Source organism: Panulirus ornatus, chromosome 13 (genome assembly GCF_036320965.1).
Source record: "Panulirus ornatus isolate Po-2019 chromosome 13, ASM3632096v1, whole genome shotgun sequence".
Lineage (NCBI taxonomy): Eukaryota > Metazoa > Arthropoda > Malacostraca > Decapoda > Palinuridae > Panulirus > Panulirus ornatus.
The window spans coordinates 39,091,262-39,096,220 of NC_092236.1; positions in this window are offsets into that span (position 1 = coordinate 39,091,262).

Sequence of the window (4,959 nt, forward strand, 5' to 3'; positions counted from 1 at the left end):
GGTTCTTTCTAATACATAACCCTACGAATGGCAAAATTATTTTACTGGCACCCTCCTTACGTCTTGACTGAACTAATAACTCACATTTTTTTCATATTTTTGGGGAAAACTTTTTTGTTTTTGTTTTGTAGATGTAGGAGTCTCTTATTCAGAAATTTTTCCCTTTGGGCCCTTTCCTTTTTGGCGGGTATAGGGGTGTTTTTTCCAGTACAAAAACCCTTCGACAAACATGCTTTCTGTCATAAATACTTTATTCAGTGCTTCCCACAATTCAAATTTTCCTTCACTAATAAATTTCATATAAAAAGTTCCTTTATATATATATAATTTTATATATATATATATATATATTTAATAAAAATATATTTTTTTTTTATATATATATATATTTATTTTTTAATATATATATTTATATATATAATAAAATATTTAAAATAAAAAAAATTTATAAAATTTTTATTTTATAAAATATGTTTTATATATTATAATATAATATAATATTTTTTATTATTATTTTTAAATTTTGTTTTGCCCGCTGTCCCCCGCGTTTGCGAGGAAAACGAAAGGAAACAGACGAAAGAAAGGGGCCCAAACCCCACCCCCATACACAAAACCCATAAACCGTCCACACCCCCGCAAACATACATCCTTTTTACATCTAAATTTTGTACACTATTTTATTCCCACAAAAAAAGGACACTTTAAAATAACCCCCATGTCACAATTCACATTCTCCCTTTTAAATTCTTCTCATGCCACCTCGCCACACATGGAATACCTTTCCCCCCCCCCCCTCATGTGTGGAGGGTTAGCACTAGGAAAGAAAAAAAAGGCCCAATTCGTTCACACTCAGCCCCTCTAGCTGAATGCAATAAGGGGGCCCAAAACCCAACATCTCCCTTTCCCATCCAGGCCCCAAAAATTTTTCCCAGGGTTTTCCCCCAAAACGCTTCAATGCCCTGTTTCAATCCACTGACGCACGTCAACCCCTTTTATACCACATCGGCCCCAATTCACTTTTATTCCTTCCCCTCCTTTCACCCCCTGAATGTTTGGGCCCCCGAAAACACAAAATCTTTTTCAAATCCATCTTTCCCCCTTCAAATTTTTGGTTTTCCCCCACTTCCTCGTTCCCCCCACCTCCGACAGATATATCCCTTGGTCAATCTTTTCCCCCCTCTTTTTCTCCATGTGGCCCAAACTATTTCCCAAAAAAAACCCCCTTTTGCCTCTCAACCACGCTCTTTTTGTTTCCCACAGCTCTCCTTTCCCCTTTCATTACTTTTCTACGATCAAAACCCCCCCTCAAAACCCCACATTGGCCCCCAAACAAACTCATTTCCGCCCCATCCACCCCCCCTGCGCACAACTCTTTCCATAGCCCCCCCGCCTTCGCAAACCTAACAACATTGTTGGGGCCAAAATATTCCTTCAAACATACCCATTTTTGCTTTTCCCAGATAATGTTTTTCGAATTCCCACATTTTTCAAGGCTCCCCGGGTTTTCGCCCACTCCCCCACCCAATGATTTTACTTTTTCCCCTTCCGGGTTTTCCCTCCCCTGCCCGATCCCCTTCCCCAAAATTTTTAAAAATAATATATATAATTTTATATATATAAAATAATATATATATATAAATTTATATATGTAAAATTTTATTTTAAAATTATATATATTTTATATATAATTTTTATATATATAATTTTATTTATAAATATATATATTATATATATATTTTTTTAAAATGAATTTCATATATATTTTATATATATATTTTAATATTATTAATATATTTATTTTTTTTTTTTTTTTTTTTTCTTTTATTTCCCCTTCCCGCATTAGCGGGTAACGTTAAGAACGGGACTGGGCCCTTTTAAAGGAAAAATCCTACCTTTGGGCCCCCCTTTTTGTTTTTTTCTTTTGGGAAAAAAAAAAAAAAAAAAAAAAAATATATATATATAAATTAAAAAAAATATAAATATATATATTTAAAATATATATATTAATATATATATATATACTATATTTTTATTAAAAATTTTTAATATACAAATATATTTTTAAATTTATATATATATATATTTTATATATAAATAATATCTAAATAAAATATATATAATATATATATTATATATATAATATATTTTTTTTTTTTTTTTTTTTTTTTTTTTTTTTTTTTTTAAACTTTGTCGCTGTCTCCCCTTTGCGAGGTACGCGGGGAAACAACGAAAAAAGGGCCCAACCCACCCCCATTACACCTGATATACTACGTCCCCACACGCAAATATACATCCCCACACAGCTTTCCAGGGTTTCCCCCAACCTTCACACCCTTGATTAAAATCCACTGACAGCACTCAAAACCCTGTTCCACATCGCCCAAATTACCTTTCCTTGCCCTCCTTTCCCCCCCCTGCATGTATATATTTTTTTTTATACTATTTTCCCTTTCCCGCTTAGAAAGGTAGCGCTAAAACAGAGGACTGGGCTTTTGAGGGAATATCCTACCGGGCCCCCCTTCTCTTTCCTTCTTTTGGGAAAATAAAAAAAAAAAAAAACAAAGGGGGGGGAGGATTTCGGGGCCCCGCGCTCCCTTTCCCTTTTTTTAGTCGCCCCCTACACACCAGGGGAAAATAAGTATTCTTTCTCCCCTATCCCCCGGGAAGTATTATATCTAATATAAAATAATTTTTTAATTATAAAATATAATATATATATTATTAAAAAAATTTAAAATATATATTAATATTTATATATATTAAATAAATATTTTTTTTTTTTTTTTTGCTTTGTCGCTGTCACCCCTTTACGAGTACCAAGGGGAAAAAAGAAAGAAATGGGCCCAAACCCCCCCCCATACACCTGTATACTAGTCCACACACGCAAAATACACTACCTACACAGCTTTTTTCCCTGGTTTTCCCCAGACGCTTTACAGCCCTTTATTCCATCCCCTGACACACGTCAACCCCCGGGATACCACATTTCCCAATTCACTTACCTTGCCCCCCTTTCACCCTCCTGCATGTTTCAGGCCCCGATCACACAAAATCTTTTTCACTCCACTTCCACCCCAATTTGGGCTCCCCCTTCTCCTCGTTCCTCCACCTCCGACACTATTCCTCTTGTCAATCTTTCCTCATCATTCTCTCCATGTTCCCAAAACCCTTTCAAAACACCCTCTTCTGCTCTCTCAACCACGCCTTTTTTTTTCCACACTCTCTCTTTCCCTTCCGTTACTTACCGATCAAAAACCCCTCACACCCCCCAATTTTCCCCCAAAACTCATTTCCCCCACATCCTTCCTCCTGCGCACAACTCTATCCATAGCCCAGCCCGCAACCATACAACATTGTTGGAAAACTATTTCCCTTTAAAAAACCCATTTTTGCTTTCCGAGATAATGTTCTCACTTCCACACATCTTTAAAGGGTCCCAGAATTTTCGCCCCTCCCCCACCCTATGATTCACTTCGCTTTCCATTGGGCCATCCCCTGCCAATCCACTCCCCGATATTAGAACACTTTACTTCCCAGTTTTTTTTCATTCAAACTTACCCCCCAATTTACTTGACCCTCAACCCTACTGTACCTAATAACCTTGCTCTTATTTCCAAATTTTCTCTTAAAAATTTTTCTTTCCAAAAAAACCTTTACAAACCAGACACCGTTCTGCAGTTTCTCAATGAAAAGCCCCAGCGCTGTACATCAGCGAACAACAACTGACCCCTTTTCCCCAAACTCTTCATCCAAACAGACTCATACTTCCCCTCTTTCCAAAAATCTTGCATTCACCTCCTAAAAACCCCTCCCTTAAAAAATTAAATAACCATGGGGACATCACACAACCCCCGCCGGAAACCTAATTTACGAGAACCAAACACTTTCCTCTTTCCTACACGTACACATGCCTTACATCCTCGATAAGAACTTTTTCACTGCTTTAACAACTTGCCCCCACACCATTATCTTAATACCTTTAACATATATATATATATATAATATATAATATATAATAATATAATTTATATAATATAATAATATATATATATATTTAAAATATTAAAATATTATATTTTCATATACATATATTTATATTAATATAATTTTTATTTTTATATTATATATATACATATAAATATATATATAAATTTTTTTTTATTTATATATATAATATATATATATATCTAAACGTAAAATTCATCCCTTTTCAGGTTTTGCGACCCGTCCTCCATCCCTTCGAAGCTGTGATTTTTTTTTCCCGCAGGATCGCGTCAGCGAACAGGGCCCCGGTGTGGGAATGCTGGCTACGCTCGCGAGGAAGACGATTGACATTGAATTTTTAGGGACATCGACCACCTCCAGAAACTCAGTGGGAAAAGAACCCTGGCCGGACTCTGGTGCAGTTGGGGCGTTCGGGCTGCCAAACCCCCCCCCGCCAACCTCACACCCCTCCCACTCCCCTTGCACCTTTTGGTACGCCCGTCTCTTCCTTTCACGGGGGTTGGGGTGACCCTTTTTGAACATCCTCCCTGTAAACCCGCCACACGGTGTCCTGCCTGCAACACGGGTTAAGGTCTTTTCACTTCCCTGTAGAAAAGGGGCGATCCTACGGGAAAAAACTCGGCAAACCCGTGGCAACCACCAGGTAGCGCGAGAGGGAAAGATACGGCAATACAGCGTTTTTTTTCTCTGGCCCCCGTCTGCGCCCACGCACTGAAACCCAATGGGCCGGGAAATCACACCACAAGTAAAGATCCTCCCCCGAAAGGGTCAGATAGGGGCCTAAAACAATCACTCTTGAAGTAGAACCTTCAGACACAATTGAAAATGTGAAGGAAAATAGTGAAATTGGAGAAAAAATGTGCTTAGACATTGAAGCTTATTGATACAGTGGTTAAATTGATGAGAACTGCTATTGACGTTTGTGTAAATAAATTATACATTTCCTTTTTTCCA